General features: G+C 41.8%; 1 protein-coding gene and 1 pseudogene across 2 annotated transcripts in view; both read right to left on the minus strand.

Moving 5' to 3' along the window:
* The window catches only part of TTC29 (tetratricopeptide repeat domain 29), a 279537-nt gene that overhangs the window by 206249 nt on the left and 46473 nt on the right, over nt 1-26815 (minus strand). The gene's annotated exons all lie outside the window — the stretch shown is intronic.
* LOC135971014 (uncharacterized) lies at nt 7532-13848 on the minus strand (annotated as a pseudogene).

Consider the following 26815-nt stretch of genomic DNA (forward strand, 5'->3'; position numbering starts at 1 on the left):
ATCCTAACAGTGTGAAAAGAAATAGTAAGTCCCCCCATAATTTCGCAGCATCAATGCCCTTCTCCAGAGACTGTCCTGGTTAAGATTTTGTGTATTTGATGGGTTTTAAATCCTCTCAACGGCACTTACATCTCTATTAATTTTTAATAAAATGAAAGAGAAAATAAAATACCACACTAAAAACTGATATATCTTTTGCATTTCTTTTAGTTATTAAGGCTGTTTTTCTAATAAATTGGCAAATGTTATTCCATGACAAATAAGAAATTACAATGAAATTTTGATCAATTTTGATGTGACATCTTTATGTTAAATATATTTTTACCTTTTTTGGAGAACTGAATATTGTGATAATCAACCTCATTTCAAATGCAAAAGAATAAAGTGATATTTACAATGCAATATAGAATGAGGTAAAAAGTAAAAACTCTAGAAAAAATTGTTTATATGAGATATTCGTTTTTGGAAATTATCTTTTATTATTTTAGATAGTATTCAATTGATCACCACGCATATAATTATTTTTTATGTGTAGAATTTAAAATGAAGAAACATTAAATTTCTCGTATATATTGAGTCACGCCACTCCACCATTGGTATATTTCTTTTTTTTTTTTCTGAAATAGCATCTTTGGTTACTTAAGGAAAAACATTGTCACCATATTGAATATTATATTAGTTTCCTGGAGCTGTCATAAAAAAGCAGCACAAACTGGGTGGCATAAACGACAGAAATTTATGGTCTCACAGTTCTGGAGGCTGAAAGTTCAAACTCAAGGGCATCAGGAGGGTTTATTCCTTCTGAGATCACATTCATCAGTACTGGGGGTTAAGAGCTCGACACCTTTTAAGGGCTTACAATTCAACTCATAATAAATATGGCTGGAAAAGTTCTCTAAACTGAGAAAACAAAAGTACCACCAGTGGATAGGGTAGTTGTTCCATCTTACTTGTGGAGCTATAAGAGCTTCCAGCCCCCATATGAGAAGCAGGGCGAGCATGGGGAGCATGTGGGACTCATGACAGGAGGCTGACGGTTGGAGGTAGAAAGTCCCACTCCACTCAGCAAAGAAATAACTAGAATCACAGACATGGTTACAAGTGAGGTGCACCTGGGAGCCCATGCCAATGGTGAACCTGAGATCAAAGCAGAGAGGAGACAGGGCCAAAGACAAGCCATGTGTAGGGACAGTCATCAGAGGCTTCACAGCAGGACAGTTTCATTTGAAAAAATGAGATCTGGCGTCTATGATTGGGCCTAATGCCCAGATGACTGGACATTCCCCTCACACATACAGGGATAGGGCCTGGGCTTTGTGGGGTAGAATCCATCACTGGGAAAGCTGTCACAGACAATGGGTTTGCTCGAGAAACCAGAATGTTCTCTGGTTTATGCACACTTCAGCCAGTTTTTTTGTTTGTTTGTTTTTTTGTTTGTTTGTTTGTTTGTTTTATGCCAATGGGAGCAGAGTTCAGTTCACATGGTTGAGTTTGGTGGTCTCCTTTAACTAGTGAGGGAGCTATTGGAAGAGAGATCAAATCAAGGATGAAGTCTGATGTCTGGGAGATGGTGGATTCACGAATATGGAGTACATAGAGAGATACAGAGGGGAAAGTACAAGAGAAGGAAACCAGACTGACGATGGCAATGATGATGAAGGGGCTCAGAAGTTTATTAGTCAAACTTCCAGATAGATGAGTAGAGCAGAGCCAGAAACTCTACCCTAACTAGTAGTTCACAGTGACTATGCTGATGCCCAGAGGTTTGTCCTGATCAGTTCTGAAATGTGTTGCAAGGAATTTCTTATAGCAATACACCATCAAAGTTTTTGAATGATTTACTTTTTAAAATGTATAATGTTGATTTATCATTATCCACTTTAAAAAATGAATTACTCTGGTTTGTTTGATTTCCAATGTGCTTTCTAGGTGGGGGAGAAAGGCTATAGAGCTGTAGATAGCACATAACCTTCAGCCTATTTTACTTTGACCATAGCCAATAATTAGTGAGGGTGTTTACTTCTTCTGCTTTGCGGGACAGCGTTTGTCTAAATCTCAGAATTCTCGGAGTATTATCTAAGTCAATGCAGACGAACGTATTTGTTGCTGTGGCAGAAAAGGTTGAAACCATCACCATCATGTACAACATCAAGGCTCCGATGCTGGGCAGCTGGGAGATAAAACACAGGATATTAGAAGCCCACAGACGTTGGGTGGTGACAGCGTTACAGGGATTTTTGATGTTGATATTACTCCTTGGCCTGGGTAGACACCGATGTGGTTTGAGGTCACCAAATATTTCTGCAGACAGAACCATGCTGAGGCACAGCCACAGCACGAGTGTCTGTGTGCTCATGGCAGGGACATACACATCTTTCTGAAGTGGTTCTTTGGCAATGGAGCCTGTGTGGGGAATGCTCACAGAGATTTAGAAGATGTTTCTAGTTGTATGGAATTATTGCCTGGGATACGGCTCAAGTGGAACTGGGTGAGAGAGACGCTTTCAGGGTAGCTTATCTTGGGGATAGCAATTCAGGCACCCCTGATGTCTAAGTGGATACTGTAAGGACTCTGTTAAATATCTTTATGTGACTGAGTTTCTGAGATGTCTGTGATATGGTTTGGATCTGTGTCCCCTCCCAAATCTCATGTCGAATTTTAATCCTCAATATTGGAGGAGGGGTCTGGTGGGAGGTGATTGGATGATGAAGGCAGACAACCCCCTTGCTGTTCTCGTGATAGTGAGTGGGTTCTCATGAAATCTGATTGTTGAAAGTGTGTAGCAGTTCCCCCTTAATTCTCTCTCTCCTGCTCCACCATGTGAAGATGTGCCTGCTTCCCCTTCACTTTCTGCCATGACTGTGAGTTTCCTGAGGTCTCTACAGCCGTGCTACCTATACAGTCTGTGGAACTGTGAGTCAATTGAACCTCTTGTCTTTATAAATTACCCAGTCTCAGGTAGTTCCTTATAGCAATGTGAGAACAGACTAATATAGTCTGTATGCTGTGTTCAATGCTGACAACCATAACTATTGTGCCTACTCCTTTGATACCTCTGTTCTTTTTTTTCCCCCCAACTTTTAAGTTCAGTGGTACCATGTGCAGGATGTGCAGGTTTGTTACATAGGTAAAAGCATGCCATGGTGGTTTACTGTACAGATCATCCCATAGCCCAGGTATTAAGCTCAGCATCCATTAACTATTCTTCTTGATGCTATCCCCTACACTGTGTGTTGTTTCCGCTGATGTGTCCATGTATTCTCATCAGTCAGCTCTCACTTACAAGTGAGAACATGTGGTATTTGGTTTTCTGTTCCTGCATTAGTTTGCTGAGGATAATGGCTTCCAACTCCATCTATGCCCCTGCAAGGGACATGATCTTGTTCCTTTTTATGGCTGCATAGTATTCCATGGACACCTCTGTTTTATTGGCTGGTTATTCTTCACACTGAGTTACTGAGTTAGCCTGGCAGGAGCTTTCAAGAAACTTGAGTGAAGGAAATTAGGAGTGCAGGACTGAATCAGGGAGCTCATGTTTTGAGTAGTAGATCCCGGTCCCAAGACCCATGACCAGGTATTGAGTCTTTGGTCCAGATGGAAACACTAGGAAACTGTGTCAGTTAAGCGGTCTACTATTTCCTTCTGGGTTTAGTCTTCAGTAATAATAATCATGGTATCCTGAAACAGTTTACAACTTTGCACAGTAAGTAAAACACTATTGTGGACCTGCAATGGAGGCATTCTACATCAGCTAGCTTTAAAAAGCTGTATGTTTATTTTTTGGATCAAAAATATGTTGCATGTCTAGTATAATGAAATAATGCAGAAATATATAAAGGAAAAAGTAAAATACATCCACTTTTTCTATATTAAAGAAATAGAAATGGAGTTTTTGAAAGATTGTTATAACAGTAAATTGAAGGATATGTGTGTCTTCAAAAATGTAAAAACAGAAGTTTTTACTGAAGCACAAATACATAAGATATCACATTCCAAAGGGACACTTTAGACCATTGTGTGAAATTTTCAGACATTGCCAAACACCATTAACAGAACTCCTGAAATCCCTCATTCACAATAAGGGCATATAAGTGTTGGAGACTGTATTAGTCAAAGTCAGATTTACTAGAGTGGTAGTAAATAGAGACTGAAACCTCAGGGGTCACATAAAGTAACTTTCTTGTTCACATAAAGTCCACTGAGGGTTGGGTGGCTCTGTAGGGTAGCTCCCGTCCAAATGGTCATTCAGGGATCCAGGTTGTTTCCATCTTGTGGTTTCACCACCTCAACACAAGTTTTCCATGGTTGCCATGGCAAAATAGATATAGCATGGACAACTCACATCTGCTCCTCCATGCTTCAAACTGGAAGTGACTGAATATAGCTTATTGGCCAGAATTAGCATTTTTATAATGACAGACACATAGCACTCAATAAATTGTAGCTTTTATCATTATGGTTATTAGAAAACAACATTTTGAATAACTGGAAAAGAGTTCATTATGTGTAGTTACCATGATTAATTAACTATTAACCTGCTGTAGGACATTTCTATTGTGTCCTTTGTGGTGGTGGTGTTGTTATTATTATTATTATTATTATTTAGAATCAGGGTCTTACTCTGTCATCTAGGCTGGAGTGCAGTGGGACGATCATGGCTCATTGTAGGTTCAACATCCTGGGCTCAAGTGATCCTTCTACTTCAGTCCCCTCTTGTATCTGGGACTACAGGCACATGCCACCATATCTGACTAATTTATTTTTGTAGAGACAGAGTCTCACTATGTTGTCCAGGCTGGTCTTGAACTCCTGGCCTCAAGCAATCCTCCCACCTAAGCCTCCCAAAGTGCTGAGATTACAGGCATGAGCCAATGTGCCCAGCCATGTGTCCTTTTTTCACACTTACAAATAATACATATGCAAAGAAAAAATATGTCTTTATAGAAATCTTTGTCTTCATATCTGATTACTTTTTAGAAGTGGAATAGCAAGGATAAAGAATGTGGACATTTTTAAGACTCTTGATACACATGCCAAATTGTATGTTAGAAATGTCAGACTAATTTATCCTATCACCAGCAATGTAAGAAGCATACTTATCAAAACTTCACAAGTATTCAATGCTATGTTAAACAAATAAATAGACAACTTTGATTCCTCCACATTTGAATTTGATGCATATAGTCACTCACATTGTTATAATTATCAGAAAACAAATTTGACTCTTCCACTGAAATGCAAGCCCCCTAATCAAGGGGCCATAAATATCTTTTTCAGCTAGTATTCCCAGTACTTAGCCCAGTCCCTTGCATACAGTAGGAACACAGTAAACATGTGTTTAAAAATTATAGTTGAAAAGTGGCATATCTAAAGTGCTTAGATTAGTGCTTTTAAAATTATCAATGGTGGCTTTTTTCTCATGCTTTCCACCTGGCTGAATTTCTTGAAATTGTCTCTAAATTCATTTACCTATTTTTCTACTGGTATGTTAGTTGTTTTTCTCACCAATTTGTAAATGTTCTTCATATAATAATAATATTAATCCATTATCATATTTGTTTCAAATATTTCCCAACTTTTGTTAACTTTAATTATATGAGGTCTTTAATAAATATTTTTACAGTTATGTGTCAAATCTCTAAATTTTTGTTTCTCATAGAGGAAATTCCCTTCCTCTAGCCTCATGTTTCCTTGAGGGGACTTCCTCTCTCCTTCATTCTTCGCTTCTCATCAAGGGAAGAGGCAGGAAATATCTGACTGGTGAAATTCTCTACTTTCATCTTCTCTGGACTCAGTTCTCAAGGAGGGTGATCCTTGAACTCCATGAGGAAGCTCACAGGAGCAGGCATTGAGCCTGTAAGAGAGCCTGAACTTGACCAGTCTGCCAGTAGCTAGGTGGTTAAGATTAATTCTGGGGGAGAATAGAGACTCTGATTAGAACAGATTAAAGCACTATTCTCTAATCAGCCTTAACAATTATGATCTGTCTGACTCCTTTGTTTCTTATGAATTTGTTTTATACTTGGAGCAGAGAGGATATAATTATCCCTCAATAAACCATATCGTTTTCCCTTGTGCTTTACTCAAATTGTTTTTGTTTTGAAGGTCTTTCTCATCTAAAATTGCATAAATATTTGCCCATATTTTCTACTTGTTTTTTATAGCTTATTTATAAAAGTTTCTCATAAAATTTATTTTTAAAATAAGAGAAGTAATCAACATTACTGTAAAATGGTAAATATTAAAAATGAAGAGAAAAATTAAAATCATACTTAATTTTATACTATGTAGCTTCTACTTCCAAAATTACTAATGTGTGTTTTTTTTCAAACTTAACTTTATGTTTAATTGATTTAATTGTTTACTGTCAATTTTTTACATCAGGATTTCTCTATTCTTGAACTTTTAATTTTGACTTATCTCTTGTTGGGCTCCAGAATATGATATACAGAAAATGTATTCATAGTGTAGTTTCTGAACCTTGCCTATCTTAGAATGTTTTCCTGTTGTTTCACCCAGGAACAAGAACTTAGCTCTATAGCCCTCAATTCTCAACTGTACAGCATTTAAACTCTCTTTTCTCTCCCCTCAAACTTTATAGACTCTACTTCTTTTTATCTTCTAGCATTTATTGTTGCAAAGGAGAAAGCCGAATACTTGTCTAATTTTTAATCCAATGCAGGTGATCTGTGTTTTCTCCTTGGATACAGGTAGGAGTCTCTCTTTATTTGAATATTCAAAAAATTCCCAAGGATTTATCTAGCTATGAATACATCGGCGTATTCAATGTTGAAGCCTGATACTAGTTCTGATTCGCCTTCTATAAGGTCAAAAGGAGTTCGATTTGTTTCTGCTAGTGTGGAGGTAAATCATATTATGGCTAGGGGTCATGATGGTAGGAGGAGTCATAGGTGTTCTTGTGTTGTAAGGAGTATACTGAGGTTAAATGAGCCGCTTATTAGCAGGACTGATAGTAGGATAATAGTGAGAGCGACTTCGTATGAAATTGTTTGGGCGACGGCTCGTAGGGCTCCGATTAGGGCGTAGCTTGAGTTTGATGCTCATCCTGATCATAGGATGGAGTAGACGGTTAGGCTGAGTATGGCTAGGGTGAATAGGAGTCCTAGGTTGAGGTTGATTAGAGCGTTGGGTATAGGGAGGGGGGTTCATAGGAGAAGGGTAATGAAGAAGGCTAGAGTGGGTGCGATAATATAGAGGGTGGTGGTAGATGTTGAGGGTTTTAGGGGTTCTTTAGTGAAAAGTTTTACAGCATCAGCGAAGGGTTGTAATAGTCCAAATGGACCTACAACATTGGGCCCTTTTCGTAGTTGCATGTAGCCTAGTAGTTTTCGTTCAACGAGTGTGAGAAATGCTATGGTAGCTAATGTGGGTATAATTATGAGTAGGAGGTTTATTGTGGTCATGGTGTTAAGAAGAGGAGTTGAACCTCTGGTTACAAAGTTTTAAGTTTTATGCAATTGCCGGGCTCTGCCATCTTAACAAACCCTGTTTTCGGGTGGAATGTGTGGTATTTTGCTAAATTAAGACTAGGTCATTTATGTAATGAAGGCGCTTTATGAAGTGGGCCTTATTTCTCTTGTCCTTTCGTACAGGGAGAAATGTGCAATAGATAGAAACCGACCTGGATTGCTCCGGTCTGAACTCAGATCACGTAGGACTTTAATCGTTGAACAAACGAACCCTTGATAGCTGCTGCACCATTAGGATGTCCTGATCCAACATCGAGGTCGTAAGCTCTATTGTCGATATGGACTCTAGAATAGAATTGCGCTGTTATCCCTAGGGTAACTTGTTCCGTTGATCAAGTTATTGGATCAATTATGAGTGTTAGTTCGCTTTGACTTGTGTGGTCTTAGCATATGTTATTCGGAGGTTTTGTTGTGCTCCGAGGTCGCCCCAACCAAAATTTTTAATGCAGGTGTCAGTAGTTTAAAGGTCCGTGGGTTTGTGTGATTTTTTGGTTGCATTAATAGATTAAAGCTCCATAGGGTCTTCTCGTCTTATTGCTTCATGCCCGCCTCTTCGCGGGCAGGTCAATTTCACTGGTTAAAAGTAAGAGACAGTTAAACCCTCGTGGTGCCTTTCATGCGAGTCCCTATTTAAAGAACAAGTGATTATGCTACCTTTGCACGGTCAGGGTACCGCGGCCGTTAAACGTGTGTCACTGGGCAGGCAGTGCCTCTAATACTAGTAATGCTAGAGGTGATGTTTTTGGTAAACAGGCGGGGTTTGGGTTTGCCGAGTTCCTTTTACTTTTTTTAACCTTTCCTTGAGGCATGCCTGTGTTGGGTTAACAGTGAAGGTGGCATGGGCTTGTTTATGCTTGTTATGCCTGGCTGTTAGATATCGGTGAGGCTTTCGGTCCGATTTAGGCTTATGCAGTGGAGAAGATATTCATGTTACTTATACTAGCATTGTTGCTTCTATATGGTGATAGATTAATCCAATGTGGTGTGAGGAGTTCAGTTATGTGTTTGGTATTTTTGTGGTGGTTAGTGTTGAGCTTGAACGCTTTCTTAATTGATGGCTGCTTTTAGGCCGACTATGATGATTGAGGGTTTTACTCTCTCTGCAAGGTTTTTTCCTAGTGTCTAAAGAGCTGTCCCTCTTTAGACTAGCAGTTAAGCTTACAGGGGGATTAGGTAGTTCTATAGGTAAGCTTAAGGTTGAACTAAGATTCTGTCTTGGATAACCAGCTATCACCAGGCTCGGTAGGCTTGTCACCTCTACCCAGAAATCTTCCCACTATTTTGCCACATAGATGGGTGCGCTCTTTTAGCTGTTTTTGGGTAGCTCGTCTGGTTTCGGGGGATTTGGCTTGTAGTTCTCTTTGTGAAATTGTCTCTAGCTAATTCATTATGCGAAAGGTACAGGAGTTAGTCCTTGCTGTTTTGTGCTTGGGTGGTTTTTTATCTTTCCCTTACGGTACTATGTCTATAGCGCCAGATTAAAATTTCTATCGCCTATACTTTGTGTAGGTGAATGGTTTAGTGTGCGTTGGCTTGGTATTAGTGTTGGTTATGCTTAGGGCTAGTATTGGCTCAAGGTAATCAAGTGGTATTGAGATTCTCTGGGTGTAAGCCAGGTGCTTTATATTAAGCTATACCTTGATTTATCCAAGCGCACCTTCCAGTACGCTTACCATGTTACGACTTATCCTCTCTATATAAATATTAGGGCGTTTAGTTAGGACATTCCTTAAATATATTTGAGAGGAGTGACGGGCGGTGTGTGCGCGCTTTATGGCCTGGTTCAATTAAGCACTCTATTCTTAATTTACTGCTAAATCCTCCTTGGACCCTTAAGTTTCATAAGGGTTTTCGTGTGGTTTTCTGAAATAGAAAATGTAGCCCATTTTTTACCGTCTCATGGGCTACACCTTGACCTAACGTATTCGCGGCGGGGGCGTTTGCGCTCACTTTGTGGCCTTCATTAGGGTTTGCTGAAGATGGCGGTATATAGGCTGAGCAAGAGAGGGTGGGGTGGATCGGGGTTTATCGATTACGGAACAGGCTCCTCTAGGGGGATGTAAAGCACCGTCAAGTCCTTTGAGTTTTAAGCTGTTGCTCGTAGTATTCTGGCGAGTAGTTTTGTTATCTAACTACCGAGGTTTAGGGCCAAGCATAGTAGGGTGTCTAATCCCAGTTTGGGTCTTGGCTATTGTGTGTTCAGAAATTTTAAAGCCACTTTCATAGTTTATTTTACATTAGCTAGGGTTTTACAGTTTAGGTGGAGTTTAGCTTTATTATGTTAGATCTTAAACACCCTCTACGCCGATCTCTATTAGCTGGGGTTAATCGTGTAACCGCGGTGGCTGGCACGAAATTGACCAACCCTAAATATAGCATGGCTTAGTTGAACTTTCGTTTATTGCTAAATATTTGTCACTGCTGTCTCCCGTGGGGGTGTGGCTAGGCAAAGCGTTTTGAGCTGCGTGTGCGTGCTTGATGCTTGCTCCTCTTGGTCATGATGATTTATAGGGCGTCTTCACTGTAGCGGGGATGCTTGCATGTCTAATCCTGCTAAGAGCTAATAGAAAGGCCAGGACCAAGCCTATTTGTTTATGGGGTGTGCAAACCCATCTAGGCATTTTCAGTGTCTTGCTTTGGGTGGGTTTAAGCTACATAAACAGGGGTGTTAGTGTAATTGTGGGGTAGCTTCTTTCGGGTTGTGTGAGAGGGCCTATTGTGGGTTGGTGTAAGGGATGTTTAGTGAAGTAAATGCTTGTTAGTTGAGAGAATGGCAGTTGGAGTTGTGTACACCTAAAAGATAAAAACGCGAGCTCTGATCGGATATATTAAGACTTTTGTTTTTGGGGTTTGGCAAGAGTGGGTTTTGGATGAAGGTCGGAGATGGGGGTGGGGGGGTTTGATGAGGTACGGTTGTGGTTTGTCGGCGTGGTGGGAATGGTATTTGGCTAAGATAATTACTGGTATGTCCTACAAGCATGAATTAAATAACACCCTGCTAAAGTTCGTGTGGAGCTAGAATATTGGAACGTAGGTGCGATCAACAATTGCATGTACTAGGAATCAAAGACAGGCGCATACAGGACGAGATGTGGTGGGAGTCAGCATTCTGCGATGGGGTTGCGTGCAGACCAGAGATAAAAGATACCAAATGCATGGAGATCTCCCGTGACTGGTTAATAGGGTGATAGACCCGTGATCCATCGAGATGTCTTATTTAAGGGGAACGTGTGGGCGATGTTGGTTGTTATGGCCCTGAGGTAAGAACCAGATGCCGGATACAGCTCAAGTATAGCTACCCCCACGAGTTATGGGCCCGGAGCGAGGAGAGTAGCACTCTTGTGCGGGATATTGATTTCACGGAGGATGGTGAACAAGGGACTCCTAAGTGAGGGGGGGCATCCGTAGTGAGGAGGATTATTTAATGAATATGTGCTATGTCCGATGAACGATTTAATGTACTATGGACGACTGGCATGGATTGGTTTAGTTGATATCCATGGGGGAATGGATTGGACTTTGGAAGGATCGTGTTATGTACTACTGTTGATGTTTGTATTAGGGTACTTGCCTGTAAGCATGTTGTTTGGGAGTGTTGAGTTGATATGTAATAATATGTGTTATGTACAGTCAAGCATATATAGTACTATATATTATACATGTTGGCTAGCAGTAATGCACGAATTACATAGTAGTATTGTGAGTAGGTTAATACTAGGATGTCTTATGAAGTTCATACAACATAAGAATGCAGAAAGTAGTTTAAGTTAGAATGCCAGCTTTGGGTGTTGGTGGTGGAGCTAGATGCTTTCTTTTTGATTGCCCTAGGAAGAGTGTTCATTTCTGGTTTACAAGGCCAGTGTATTAGTTTATACTACGAGGGCAAGTTCATTTGAGTAGGTTGTTTTCGATTAGGGAGGCCAGTGGTATTAGGACTAGAATTGTAATGAAGTATATTATGGATGCTACTTGGCCGATGATGATGAGGGGTTGGGTTACCGGTTGGCTTCCAATTCAGGTAAGAGTCAGTAGGGTTGTGATTAGGAGTCAGAATAGGAATTGGCTGAGTGGGCGGAATATTATGCTTTGTTGTTTGGATTTGTGAAGTATGGGGATAGCTGCTAGGATGAAGATTGATAGGAATAGTGCTAGTACGCCTCCCAGTTTGTTGGGGACAGATCGTAGGATTGTGTATGCAAATAGGAAGTATCATTCTGGTTTGATATGTGGGGGAGTATTTAGTGGGTCGGCTGGAGTGTAGTTGTCTGGGTCGTTTAGGAGGTTGGGTGAGAGTAGTGTTAGTGTCGCCAGGGTAAAGAGAAGGAGGGTTAGACCTAGGATGTCTTTGATTGTGTAGTAGGGGTGGAAGGCGATTTTGTCCGAGTTGGAGGAAATTCCGCAAGGGTTGTTTGATCCTGTTTCGTGCAGGAATAGTAGGTGTACGGTTGTGAGGGCGATGATGATGAAGGGTAGGATAAAGTGCAAGGTGAAGAATCGTGTGAGAGTGGGGTTACCAATAGCGTATCCTCCTCAGATTCATTGGACAAGGTTGGTTCCGATGTACGGGATTGCTGATAGTAGGTTTGTGATTACCGTTGCCCCCCAGAATGATATTTGGCCTCATGGGAGAACGTAGCCCATGAAAGCTGTTGTTATGGTTATGAGAAGGAGTATAATGCCGATGTTTCAGGTTTCTAGAAGGAGGTATGAGCCATAGTAGAGGCCTCGACCGATGTGGAGGAAAAGGCAGATGAAGAGCATAGAGGCACCATTGGCGTGGAGATAGCGAGTAATCCAGCCGTAGTTCACGTCTCGGGTGATATGTGCAATTGAGGAGAAGGCGGAGGAGGTGTCCGGTGAGTAGTGTATTGCTAATAGTAGGCCTGTGATGATTTGTAAGGTTAGACAGGCTGTGAGAAGTGAACCGAAGTTTCATCACATGGAAAGGTTGGGTGGGGTGGGTAAATCAATGAGGGAGCGATTGATTGTTTTTATGATTGGGTTGGATTTGCGTGTTGGAGTCATTGGTGCTTTTATAGTTGAAGTACAACGATGGTTTTTCATGCCATTGGTTATGGTTGAAGTCCATGTGGAAGCAATGGCGTATATTTTGTTTACATTGAGTGTTTTATTAGTTATGGGGTTTGTGGGGTTCTCTTCTAAGCCTTCTCCTATTTATGGGGGTTTAGCGTTAATTGTTAGTGGTGTGGTTGGTTGTGTGATCGTTTTAAATTGTGGGGGGGGTTTATATGGGTTTGATAATGTTTTTGGTTTATCTGGGAGGTATGATGGTTGTTTTTGGCTATACTACAGCAATGGCTATTGAAGAGTATCCTGAGACATGAGGCTCGGGGTTTGAGGTTTTGGGGGGTCTTTTAGTAGGGTTGATAATGGAGGTGATGTTAGTTTTGTGGGTTTTAGGTTTGGATGAGGCGGTAGAGGTGGTGGTTGGTTTTAGCGATACTGGTGATTGGGTGGTTTTTGAGGGGGAGGGGTCAGGATTGATTCGGGGTGATTCTATTGGTGCGGGTGCCTTGTATGATTATGGGCGTTGATTGGTGGTAGTTGCTGGTTGAACATTATTTGTTGGTGTGTACGTTGTAATTGAGATTGTTCGGGGTAATAGGTTATATTATTAGGAATAAGGCTAGGATAAGGGGGATAAGGAAAGAAAGGGAATAGAGTTTGATTATGCCTTTTTGGGTGGTTACAGTTATGGAAGCGGTGATGTGTGCTTGTGAGATTGTTTTGGGTATAGATTTTTCTAGTCATGTTGAATCTAATAGGAGGAGGGCTAAGTTTTGGCTTATGAGTAGGTTTTGATAGGGGATTGTGCGGTGGATTGTGGTGGGAAAATATCCTAGTATGCTGGAGAATTTGAATACTTGTGATGGGTTTTTTATTTTCAGTTTGTTTGTTATGAGGGTGAGGTCTAGGGCTGCTAGGAAGCCTAGGGCGGTTGCGCACAGGGCTGAGAGTTTTAGGTAGAGGGGTATTATTGGTTGGGGGAGTGAGGTGGGAGGGATGTTGTTGGTGATAAGAAATCCTGTAATCATGCTGCCTATTGTGAGGCGTTTAATTGGATTTAATAGGGTAGGGTTGTTTTCGTTAATATTTGTTAGAGCTGGAAAACGGGGTTGTCCTGTTAGGGTGAGGAGGATGGTTCGAGTACTGTAGGCGCTTGTTAGGGAGGTAGCGATGAGAGTAATAAGTAGGGCTCAGGCGTTGGTATACGACGTGTTTGTGGCTTCGATGATGAGGTCTTTGGAATAGAAGCCTGTGAGGAAGGGCATTCCTGTAAGTGCTAGGTTGCCAATGATTATGGAAGTTGAGGTGAGGGGTATTGTTTTGAATAGGCCCCCTATCTTTCGAATGTCTTGTTCGTTGTTTAGGTTGTGGATGATGGATCCGGAGCATATAAAGAGCATAGCTTTAAAGAAAGCATGGGTGCAGATGTGTAGGAATGCTAGGTATGGTTGGTTGATGCCAATGGTGACTATTATTAGACCTAGTTGGCTTGAGGTGGAGAAAGCTACGATCTTTTTAATGTCGTTTTGTGTAAGGGCGCAGATGGCTGTAAATAGGGTAGTGGTAGCTCCTAGGCATAATGTAAGATTTTGAATTATTGTGTTGGTTTCTATTAGAGGGTGGAAGCAGATGAGTAAAAACACTCCAGCGATGACTATGGTACTGGAGTGAAGTAGGGCTGAGACTGGAGTTGGGCCTTCTATGGCAGAGGGTAGTCAGGGGTGAAGACCGAATTGAGCTGATTTTCCTGCTGCTGCTAGGAGGAGGCCTGCCAGTGGAAGGGAGTTTGAGTTGGAGTTTAGGGCTAGTATTTGTTGGAGGTCTCATGAGTTGTAGTGTAGGAGAAATCATGTTATGGCCAGGATAAGACCAATGTCGCCAATGCGATTATATAAGATTGCTTGGATGGCTGCTGTGTTGGCGTCTGTCCGAGCGTGTCATCAGCTAATTAGGAGGAAGGATATGATTCCCACGCCTTCTCAGCCGATAAAGAATTGGAAAAGGTTGTTAGCAGTGACTAGAATTAGTATGGCTGTAAGGAAAATAAGAAGGTATTTGAAGAATTGATTGATATTTGGGTCTGAGTTTATGTATCATAGTGAGAATTCTATAATAGACCAGGTAATAAATAGTGCGATTGGAATAAATATTATAGAGAAGTAATCTAGTTTAAAGCTCAGTGTTAGGTCTAATGTTTGGGTTATTATTCAATGTCAACTCCAAATGGTCGTTTCTTGGTTTAAGAAGATGAATAAAGTTGTTGAGGGAAGGCTGGTGATAAAAGCATATATTACGGCTGTTTTTACGTAATCTGGGTATGGGCGTTTTTTATAGGGGTTGGTGAGGGTGGCAAAAATTGGAAGAGTCAGGGAGATGAGGGTTGTTATTATGATAGGGGTGTGCATGATTATTACTTTTATTTGGAGTTGCACCAATGTTTTTGACTCCTAAGGTCAACGGATAGCTGTTATCCTTTAAAAGTTGAGAAAACCGTAGCTTTAAGTACGGAGGCATGGATTAGCAGTCCTTGCGAGTTTTCTCGGTAAATAAGAAGTGGTAAGCCTCTATAATTAGACTCACAATCTAATGTTTTAGTTAAACTATATTTACAGGAAGTAAACCCTAGGATGATGTTGGGGTTGAGAGATAGGAGGATAATTGGAGCGAGGTGTATGAATATTAATATGTTTTCTCGTGTGAAGGGGGGTTTTATATTGATTATGTGGTGTGTGAGTGTTCCTCGTTGTATTGTAATGAATATGTGGAGAGAGTAGAGGGCTGTGATCAGTATGTTAAGTCCTGTTAACACAATGGTGATATGGGATCAGGAAAATGAGGTTGTGATTACAAAGAGCTCGCCTAGTAGATTAATAGTGGGGGGTAGGGCAAGATTAGTAAGGCTTGCTGTGAGCCATCAGAAGGCTGTTAATGGAAGTAGGATTTGAAGTCCTCGGGATAGTAGTATGGTACGGTTATGAGTGCGTTCATAGTTTGAATTGGCTAAGCAGAAATACATGGAAGAGGTGAGCCCGTGAGCGATCATAAGGATGGTTGCGCCGGAGAAGCTTCAGGGGGTTTGGATGAGAGAGGCTACAATTACAAGGGCTATGTGGCTTACAGAAGAGTACGCGATAAGTGATTTTAGATCTGTTTGTCGGAGGCATGTTAGGCTTGTTATGATTATGCCCCATAAGGATAATATAAGGAATGGGTAGGCTATGTATTCTGTTAAGGGGTTGAGAATGGGAGTAAGTCGTATTATGCCATAGCCGCCTAATTTTAGGAGTACTGCGGCAAGGACTATTGACCCTGCAATGGGGGCTTCAACATGAGCTTTAGGGAGTCATAGGTGTAAACCATAGAGGGGTATTTTTGTCATAAAGGCTATTATGCATGCTAGTCAGGTAAAGTTGTGGGACCAGGTGGTTGTTAGTTTTTGGTGTGTGAGTGTTAGTAATGTGATGTTTAGTGAGCCTGTGTTGTTGTAGGTGTGGCTTAGTATGATGAGTAGGGGTAGAGAGCCGGTTAGTGTGTAGAATAGAAAGTATGTACTTGCGTTAAGGCGTTTTGCTTGGCTGCCTCATTTAGTAATGATAATCAGGGTGGGGATGAGGGTGGTTTCAAATAGAATGTAGAATATAATTAGTTCTGTGGCCATGAATGTCAGAATTAAGGTGATTTGTAGGAGAATTGTTATGAAGAGGAAAAGTTTCTTTTGTGAGGGGGGTTCGTTGCATAGGTGATACTGGCTTGCTATAATCATGAGGGGTAGGAGTCAGATAGTTAGTGTTAGGAGGGGTGTTGTCAGTGGGTCAGAGGATAGGTAGGTTGAGTGATTGAGGAGGTTGGTGTTGGTTTGGTTGAAGAATAGTAAGGGAATGAGGCTGATGGCTAAGCTGTGTATAGTTAAGTTGATTCAAATAGTGTCGTTTTTAGAGAGTCATGTTATAGGTAGTAGTATGGTTGTAGGGATAATTATTTTTAGCATTGAAGCAGGTTTAGGTTGTGAACGTAATCTAGTCCGTATGTGTTGGAGATTGAGATTAGTAGGGCAAGACCTACTGCTGTTTCACAGGCGGCAAATACTAACAAAATGATGGGTATAATGTTGATTAGGGGGAAGTGTGTGTTTGAGGCAATAAGAGTGGCTATGATAAAGAGTGATATTATTATTCCTTCTAGGCAGAGGAGAGAAGCTATTAGGTGTGAGCGGTAGGTTAGTATACCTAGAAGAGAGATAGTAAACGCTAGTATGATGTTTATATAGGTGGGGGTCATTTGGTTAGTATGGTTATCATAATCTAATGAGTCGAAATCATTTATTTTGTTTAAACTACTTACCAATTCGGCCCAGTCTAGCCCCTTTTGAGTTCATTCATAGGCTAGGCTGAGAATTAGGATAATAATAAAGACGATGGTCGATTTGATTATTATTGGGAGGTTTGTTGTTTGGATGGCTCATGGTAAGGATAGTAGTAGGGCGATTTCTAGGTCAAATAGTAGGAAAGTAATGGCAACTAGGAAGAATTTTATTGAGAATGGGATGCGAGCAGGGTTTAAGGGGTCGAATCCACATTCGTAGGGGCTAGTTTTTTCTGCGTAGGAGTTGAGCTGGGGTAACCAGAATATGATAATTATCAGTAGTGAGGTTAATAGGGTGTTGATTGTTAAGGCTAGCACTAGGTTAATTACTCTTTTTTGAATGTTGTCAAAACTGATTGATTGGAAGTCAATTGTACTTGTTATACTAAAAGAGTAGGATCCTCATCAATAGATAGAGATGTAAAGGAGTAGCCAGACAACATCTACGAAGTGTCAGTACCAAGCGGCAGCTTCAAAGCCGAAGTGGTGGCTCGATGTGAAGTGATATAGTAGTTGGCGGATAAGGCAGGTAAAGAGAAATGTGGACCCAATAATAACGTGGAGTCCGTGGAAGCCTGTGGTAATGAAGAATGTTGAACCGTAGATGCCATCGGAGATGGTGAAGGGTGCTTCAAAGTATTCTGAAGCTTGTAGTAGGGTGAAATAGGTACCTAGCAGGATTGTGATGAGTAGGGCTTGGGTTGTTTGTTTTCGATCATTATTTATGAGGCTGTGATGAGCTCAGGTGATTGTAACCCCAGATGCAAGTAACACAGAAGTGTTTAGGAGGGGTACTTCTATGGGGTTTAGAGGGGTGATGCCTGTTGGTGGTCAATGGCCTCCCAAGCAGGGTGTCGGGGCGAGGCTTGAGTGGTAAAATGCTCAGAAGAAGCCGATAAAGAAGAATACTTCTGAGATGATGAATAGTGTTATTCCGTACCGGAGGCTTTTTTGAACGGGTATTGTGTGGTGGCCTTGGTATGTGCTTTCTCGTACAATGTCACGTCATCATTGGTATAAGGTTAGTATGTTGGTTAGTAGGCCTAGTGTTAGTAGGGTGATAGAGTAGGAGTGAAATCACATGACTAAGCCGGATGTTATTAAGAAAGCTGACAGAGCTCCTGTCAGTGGCCAGGGACTGGGTTTAACTATGTGATAGGCGTGGGTCTGGTGGGTCATTAGGTGTTGTTGTGTAGATAGAGGCTAATTAAGAGTGTGAAGACATAGGCTTGGATTAGGGCTACTGCAATCTCTAGAACAGTTAGTAGTGCCAGAAGTGTGGAAGTTAGTAGAGTTAGGGAGAAGTTGGTGGTTGATAGTGCTAGTGCAGCGTTTCCAATTAGGTGTATTAGCAGATGGCCGGCTGTGATGTTTGCGGTTAGTCGTACGGCTAGGGCTACCGGTTGAATAAGTAGGCTGATAGTCTCGATTGCTACCAACATGGGGATGAGAGGTGTGGGTGTGCCTTGTGGTAGGAGGTGGGCTAGGGAGTTTTTGGTTTTAAAGCGAAGTCCTACTGCTACTGTGCCTGCTCATAAGGGGATTGCTATAGCTAGGTTTATGGAAAGTTGGGTGGTTGGTGTGAACGAGTAAGGTAGGAGTCCTAAGAGGTTTGTTATAGCAATAAAGGTGATTAGGGATATTAGTATTAAAGATCAGGTTTGTCCCTTAGCGTTGTGAGTTATTATTATTTGTTTTAGGGTGGATTGAGTCAGGTTTTGTTGAATGGTAGCTAGTCGATTATTAATGGGGTGTTTAGAGGTTAAGACTAGTATGGTGGGGAACAGGATAATCGGGATCGTGGCGGGTTGGTTTAGGATTGTTGGGGCTGAGAAAGGGGTAAACAAGTTTTCGTTCATTTTGGTTGTCAGCGGATACTGTGGGATTGTGGGTTGGGGTTTTTTATAAGAGGCGGTTGGTAGTGGTTTGTGTTTAGTAGTTTTAGTTGTATGATAAGATATAGCGTAGGAAGCATCGTCATAATAATGGTGAATCATGTCGATGTGTCTAACTGGGGCATTTCACTGTAGGGGGTGGGTCCCCCATCTTTAACTTAAAAGGTTAATGCTGGAGTAGCTATACAGTGAGTTTGTAGGGTATTTTGAGAGGTTTTTGAGGTGGGAGTGCTAGGGGAAAGAGAGTAAGTAGGGTTATTTATAGAGTAAATACAGGTCCTATTTCAAAGATTTTTAGTGGGATTAGTTCTGCAACAATTGGTATGAAGCTGTGATTTGCGCCACAGATTTCTGAGCATTGTCCGTAATAGACGCCTGGTCGTGTGGCTGTGAAAACGGTTTGATTTAGACGTCCAGGTACGGCATCTGTTTTTAGGCCTAGTGTGGGAATAGTTCATGAATGTAAGATGTCTTGGGATGTAATTATTATACGCACGGGGGCTTCAATTGGAAGGACTACTCGATTGTCAACTTCTAGGAGTCGAAGGTCCCCTGGGTTTAAGAATAGTGGGGGTAGTATGTATGAATTGAAAATTAGGCCTCCGTAGTCCGTGTATTCGTAGGTTCAGTACCACTGGTGTCCAATTGATTTGATGGTAAAGGATGGGTCATTGACTTCATCTGTTAGGTATAGGACGCGTAGGGATGGGAGAGCAATTAGGATTAAAATAATTGCGGGTAAGATAGTTCAGATAGTTTCTATTTCTTGGGCGTCTGTGATGTTAGTACTGGTTAGTTTTGTTGTGAGAGTTGAGAGCAGAGCGTATAGGACTAGGAAGCTGATTAGAGATATGGCTATAAAAGCATGGTCGTGGAAGGTAATTAACTCCTCTATGATAGGAGATGTGGCGTCTTGCAGGCTTAGTTGAACTGGGTGAGCCATGTAAGATATATAGGATTTGGCCTATGACTTAGCCTTGACAAAGCTATGAAATGATTTTTCTAATATCTTGTTGAAAAGGTTATAGGGGCTATAAGACTGGCTTGAAACCGGTCCTAGGGGGTTCGACTCCCTCCTTTTTCACTTAGTTTAATATAGGCTGGTTCTTCGAATGTGTGATAAGGTGGGGGGGCAGCCGTTTAGTCATTCTAGGTTAGTAAGGGGTTGTTCGATTAGTAGTACTTTACGTTTTGAAGCAAAGGCTTCTCAGATCATGTAGATTATTAAAATTACTGCTACTAGTGAGATGAAGGAGCCTATAGATGATAGGATATTTCATGTAGTGTAGGCATCGGGATAGTCAGAGTAGCGTCGGGGTATTCCGGACAGGCCAAGGAAGTGTTGTGGAAAGAAGGTAAGATTTACGCCTACGAATATGATGATGAAGTGGGCTTTGGCATAGGTTTGGTTCAGTGTATAGCCTGAGAATAAAGGGAATCAATGTATAAAGCCCCCTATAATGGCGAATACAGCTCCTATTGATAGGACATAATGGAAGTGGGCGACAACGTAGTATGTGTCGTGTAGTACGATATCTAGGGACGAGTTTGCCAAGATGATGCCGGTCAGACCTCCCACAGTAAATAGGAAGATAAAACCTAGGGCTCAGAGTATTGCTGGGGATCATTTAATGTTGCCTCCATGAAGTGTAGCAAGTCAGCTAAAAACTTTCACACCGGTGGGGATTGCAATGATTATAGTGGCGGAAGTGAAATAGGCTCGTGTATCTACGTCTATACCAACTGTAAACATGTGGTGGGCTCATACAATGAAACCTAAAAACCCAATTGATATTATGGCTCAGACTATACCCATATACCCAAACGGCTCTTTTTTTCCAGAGTAGTAGGCTACAATGTGAGAGACTATTCCAAAGCCGGGAAGAATAAGGATGTAGACTTCGGGGTGGCCGAAGAATCAAAATAGGTGTTGATATAGGATAGGATCTCCTCCTCCAACGGGATCAAAGAAAGTAGTATTGAGGTTGCGATCTGTTAGTAGCATGGTAATGCCGGCGGCTAGGACTGGTAGAGAGAGGAGTAGAAGGATAGCTGTAATTAAGATTGATCAGACAAATAAAGGGGTTTGGTATTGGGATATTGTGGGGGGTTTTATGTTGATGATAGTGGTAATAAAGTTGATGGCTCCTAAGATGGAGGAAATACCTGCTAAATGGAGGGAGAAGATAATCAGGTCTACGGAAGCTCCTGGGTGGGAGAAGTTTCCTGCTAGAGGGGGGTATACTGTTCAGCCTGTTCCGGCGCCAGCTTCTACTACGGCTGATGCTATTAGTAGTAGGAAAGAAGGGGGGAGGAGTCAGAAGCTTATGTTGTTTAGACGGGGAAATGCTATGTCGGGAGCGCCGATTATTAGGGGCACTAGTCAGTTCCCGAACCCTCCAATCATAATGGGTATAACTGTAAAGAAAATTATAACGAATGCATGGGCTGTTACAATGACGTTGTAGATGTGGTCGTTGCCTAGTAGGCTGCCGGGTTGGCCTAGCTCAGCTCGAATGAGAAGGCTCAGGGCAGTGCCTATGACCCCGGCTCATGCACCAAATAGTAAATATAGGGTTCCGATGTCTTTATGGTTTGTTGAAAAGAGTCAACGATCGATAAGCATAAGTGGTAAAATGGCTGAGTAAGTATTAGGCTGTAAACCTAAAGATGGGGGTTTAAGTCCTCCTTTTACCAGCCCCGAGGTGATTTTCATGTTGAATTGCAAGTTCAAAGGAGCAGTCTAAGAGTTTCTGCCGGGGCTTCTCCCGCCTTTTTTTCCCTGCGGCGGGAGAAGTGGGTCAAAGCCAGTCGGTTAGGGTGTTTAGCTGTTAACTAAGTTTTTGTGGGTTCGAATCCCATTGATCTAGTAAGGGCTTAGCTTATTTAAAGTGGTTGATTTGCGTTCAATTGATGCAGAGTAGGTATTTGCAGTCCTTGTGTGTTTCAGAAACTAAGTGTTTTTACTTACTAAGGGCTTTGAAGGCTCTTGGTCTTGTTTAACCTAAATTTCTAGTGAAAGGTCAGGAGTAGAGGGGAGATTGGTAGTAGAAGAGTAGAGGTGATGATGAGCGGGGGGATAAGAGGTGTGGGTTTTGTGTTTTCGAGTTGTCATGTTATTTTTGTGTTGTTAGATGTGGGGAATAGTGTTAGGGAGGTGGTGTAGATTAGGCGTATGTAAAAGTATAGGTTAAGTAGGGTTATGATGGTTATGATGGAGGGGATGAGGAAGTTGTTGTTTATTGTGAGTTCTTGGATGATAATTCATTTGGGTAGGAAACCGGTTAAAGGGGGTAGGCCTCCTAGGGATATGAGAATGGGTGCTATTAGTGGTGCTAGGTGAGTTGATTTGTTTCAGGTGCGGGATAGTATGAGGGTTGTGGTGCTTGAGTTTAAGCTAAGGGTCAGGAATATAGTAGTTGTTAGGATAATGTAGATAGTTAAGTAAAAGATTGTAGTTATTGGGTTGTATACTAGTGTTATTATTATTCAACCCATGTGTGTAATTGAGGAGTATCCTAGGATTTTGCGTAGTTGTGTTTGGTTTAGACCTCCTCAACTGCCTATTGCAATGGATAGGGTGGAGAGGGTTAGGAGGGTATGGGTGTTGATAGATGGGTGAATTTGGTATATGATTGAGATAGGGGCTAGTTTTTGTCATGTAAGAAGGAGTAGGCCGGAGGTTAGGGGTGTTCCTTGGGTGACTTCTGGAACCCAGAAGTGGAAGGGGGCTATTCCTAGTTTTATGGCGAGGGCGGTTGTTATTATTAGGGATGGGGGTTGATTGATGTAACTTGTTATTGCTCAGCATCCTGATAGTAGGTTGTTGGAGATGATTGCTATTATGAGGATTATAGATGCGGTAGATTGTATTAAGAAGTATTTGATGGCGGCTTCTGTAGAACGGAGATTTGTTTTTTTTACCAGGATTGGAATGAAGGCGAGTATGTTTATTTCTAGGCCTGCTCAGGCAAGGAGTCAGTGTGAGCTTAGTGTTGTGATAAGTGTGCCTGTGATTATTGTGGTGTAGATAATGGGTTGAGCTAGTGGGTTAATTAGTACGGGAAGGATGTGACCAACATTTTCGGGGTATGGGCCCGATAGCTTGTTTAGCTGACCTTACTCTAGGATAGAGTGTGTGGGGTAGCACGGAGAAGTTTGGATTCTCAAGGGTAGGTTCGACACCTACAGTCCTAGAAATAAGAGGGTTGGGCCTCTATTATTTACTCTATCAAAGTAACTCTTTTGTCAGACATATTTCTAGGTTTGGGGGGGAATGCTGGAGATTGCGATGTATTTGATTATTGCCTCATTTCCAATTATTGTGTATTCTTCCTTGGGAACTTCCATATTTATCATCTTCTCTCATTGTTTTCATTTCTTAGTCCTTCCCCTGCAATTTGAGATCGTTATTCAAGTTTGTCCTCAACATCACAGACTCAACACACATGGGTTGAATAATAATAACACTAGTATACAACCCAATAACTACAATCTTTTACTTAACTATCTACATTATCCTAACAACTACTATATTCCTGACCCTTAGCTTAAACTCAAGCACCACAACCCTCATACTATCCCGCACCTGAAACAAATCAACTCACCTAGCACCACTAATAGCACCCATTCTCATATCCCTAGGAGGCCTACCCCCTTTAACCGGTTTCCTACCCAAATGAATTATCATCCAAGAACTCACAATAAACAACAACTTCCTCATCCCCTCCATCTTTATTAATTGTGACTGGAGCATGAAAAGCTATTTCAATGTGCATATTCAGAATTTTGGGGGGATGTGAGGAACAAGAAAGCATTCTTAAAATATATTTGATTATTGCCTCATTTCCAATTATTGTGTATTCTTCCTTGGGAACTTCCATATTTATCATCTTCTCTCATTGTTTTCATTTCTTAGTCCTTCCCCTGCAATTTGAGATCGTTATTCAAGTTTGTCCTCAACATCACAGACTCAATTTTTCATTATGTCAATTTCAGTCTTTTTCTACTCTGTACCTTAATTCTCCCAAGACATTGTATTGAATGCCTTCCTGATTTTATCTGGTGCTCATTCTCATATCATCTGGCTCTATCCTTATGACTTTCTGGTTTCTACTTGTGTCTTTATGAAGATACAAAGCAGTTTTCTAAAACTACCACTTTAGCAAGTTTGTTCTTTTTCCCAAGTTAAGCCTCTGGATTAATGCTTAGTTTTTCTTTCATCTCCTACATCCCTCAGGAGGATGCTCTTTAGTTCTGGTATTCAAAGGCAAGCAGAATGGACAGTCTCCCCTTGGGTCTACTCACTGACCATGTTATGTTGGTGGAATCCTCTTCTGCTAACTAAAGGTGGGTGGTAGTTGGTAAAAATTCTTGTGTTTACCAGGCATTCTTCTAGGGCTGACGTTTGTTCTTCTCTTACTTTAACCCACTAGTTCTCTTCTACTTTGGTCAGTTCTTGAAAACATCTAGTCTTAGGGGTGAAGCTTCTTTTGAAGTTTACAGACTTACTCATGGTCCCATCTTTGTCCTCATTATTAAAGGACAGGACTTTTGTGGTCATAATATAACCAAAATCTCTTTAGGTTAACAGCACTCCTTATGCATAATTCGAAGACCTGAGAGGTAGGGGTTAACACATCCAGAACTGATCCCCTGCAGACCAGCTTCGCAGAAAAGAAGAGGGATGCTAGCAAAGCTCCATAGAAACTAGTTAGGCTCACTGCTCAAGGCAATCAGTCGTGACCTAGTGCAAAGGCTTGGACCCCAGTCTCTCTCTCCTGACAGGGGAGAGGTTGGTGTTCCCCAAACTATGATTGCCTATGTGGCAAATCTTACTATTTGTATGCCATGCCCTATGACTACAACCACAAGGCCTCTCCCCTTGGTCCCTCTCTCCCTCCCTGCCGCTCCCTGCTGATAATGCAGGGGAGGGGCTGATGTTACATCAAATCATGAATATTGAACTGTACCAAGGCTTTGCCATGTCATATTGCTATTGCATCTGGCTTCTAATCATACAGCATCTGATGACAGGATAATGGGAGACCAGCACCCTGCTATTGCTCCTGCCTCTGCAAGTTCTCACAAAGCAATGCTGCTCCCAGTTGGTCTGCTGTGAGTGCTGCTTACCAAGTTACCTTGCTAGCATGGCAATTGTTCCAGTAAATGGAATATCCATCTAGGCACACATCATGGCCTTCCAGAAGCAAGTTAGGAAAGCAGAGATAGATTAAAAACTCAAAGAGAGATTCTAGTAGCAGTCTTGTTGTCAACCTTTGGGAGTTGGTGACTATTAGTAGGAAAGATCCTTGGAAAACTGAGGAGTGGGAGACCTACAGGGTTAAGATTCAGTGATAGAATTTATTGTTTTTTTAGTGAGAGTAAAAGAAGTTACCAAGGATGGAATGGATACTGTACTGAGAAGAAAGCTGAACCACTGCTTCATAACACTCATGGAAAGATAAAACAAAAGCACATAGTGCCATGATCACTGAAGAATGGGTAGAGGAGATATTAGGGAAAAGTACCGACGATCAGCAAACAGGGATAAGTGGGCTCCCAATTCTAACTCCTCTCTATGAGATCAAAATGGGAAAGGGGACAGTCCCTTACAGTGGTGGCCTCCTCCAGAAGTCTGTTGTTGAGTCTGCCTTCCACTGCTGGGTGTTTCAAGGGAGAGCTGGTAGTTATTCCAATGTGTCTTCACAATACTGTGCTGCTCCTGGTGCCTTCTGAGCTCCCGGCAATTTATAGAGATATACTATCTAGCGTCTGTCCCAAAACTGTCAACAATAAATCTTAGGATCCGAACTGAGCAAGCTAGTCAGGACAACTGTTCCTTTCTTCAGAAGTCCCCCAGTCATTGGAAGAACTTGGAATTAATGCTGTAGATTATGGTTAGCCTTGACTCCAACTCTGTACTAAAGTCCTACAGAAGGGTCTTCCAAACCGGAAAATGTGCACTTTCTACGTTGTTCTTACAGTGGTCTCCCCTGCCTTGTCTGCAGTGAATATATTCAGTAACTTGGGGTTGTCACCAATCATCTATCATCCAGGAGGACATCTAATTGTCCTCCGGGTTTCCCACAGCAAAGTCAATATCTAGACTCAAAGCTAATGGGTTGAAATGGAATGGGCTGCTGATGAAGTGGGAGATGATACTTACAAGCCACCCACTGGAATTGGGAGAAGGGAAAGGACTAAAATGTGGACTGAAATGAAGGGTTAACTTGTCCAAGACTGATCTCTCCAGTCTAGCCCCCCACAAAGGCTGGCCTCCTGCACAGTCCATGTAAACCATCTAGTCTCAGTGCTTAAGTCCATTAATTTGGTCAAAAGCAAGGCTTGAACTTAGCTCATCATGGGGAAGAGGAGAGAGGAAAGTGCTGGTGCTGCCCCAACTATGAATGCTGCTGTGGTAAATCCTACTGCTAGTTTGCATGCCCCCCAAAACTCACCAATAAAGCTGCAACTGCAAGGCTTGGACCCCAGTCCCTCATCATGCCAGAGAAGGGGCTGGTGTTGTATCCAACCACCAATGCTGACCTGGCAGGATGGGACTGAAATGAAGGCTGTGCCAGTCATCTTGCTATTGTTCCCTGGCCTCAGATCATACCAAAGGAGGAGCTGGTGTTTCCCTAGTCATGTCTGCCCCCAACAGACCTCTGTGTGCAGCTTTAGAATGAATAGGAGCATCTCCTATTGATCCGGTGTCTGAGAGCTTTCTCCAGTGCCCCACAGGCACAGTGAGAATGCTGCTTGCCCATTTGTCCTGTTTGCATAACAAAATCCTTACAAATAAACTCACAATTCTAAAAGAAGATACAGCTGATTTGTTCCAAGTGTTTTTCAGTTGATGACTACTCCAAGCCAGCCACCCCAAGTAAAGATCTGAAGATATTTGACCTGAAGAATGAGACTGCCAGCCTTTGAGCCAAAGGGAACCAGGCCGCGCTGCACCCCAGAGACCCATTTTTAGCAGCAGTGGGGACTTGAACCTATCTACTGTTCATGACTCTGGCCAGGGGGCTCTGTGTG

Source organism: Macaca fascicularis, chromosome 5 (genome assembly GCF_037993035.2).
Source record: "Macaca fascicularis isolate 582-1 chromosome 5, T2T-MFA8v1.1".
NCBI classification, from domain to species: Eukaryota; Metazoa; Chordata; class Mammalia; order Primates; family Cercopithecidae; genus Macaca; species Macaca fascicularis.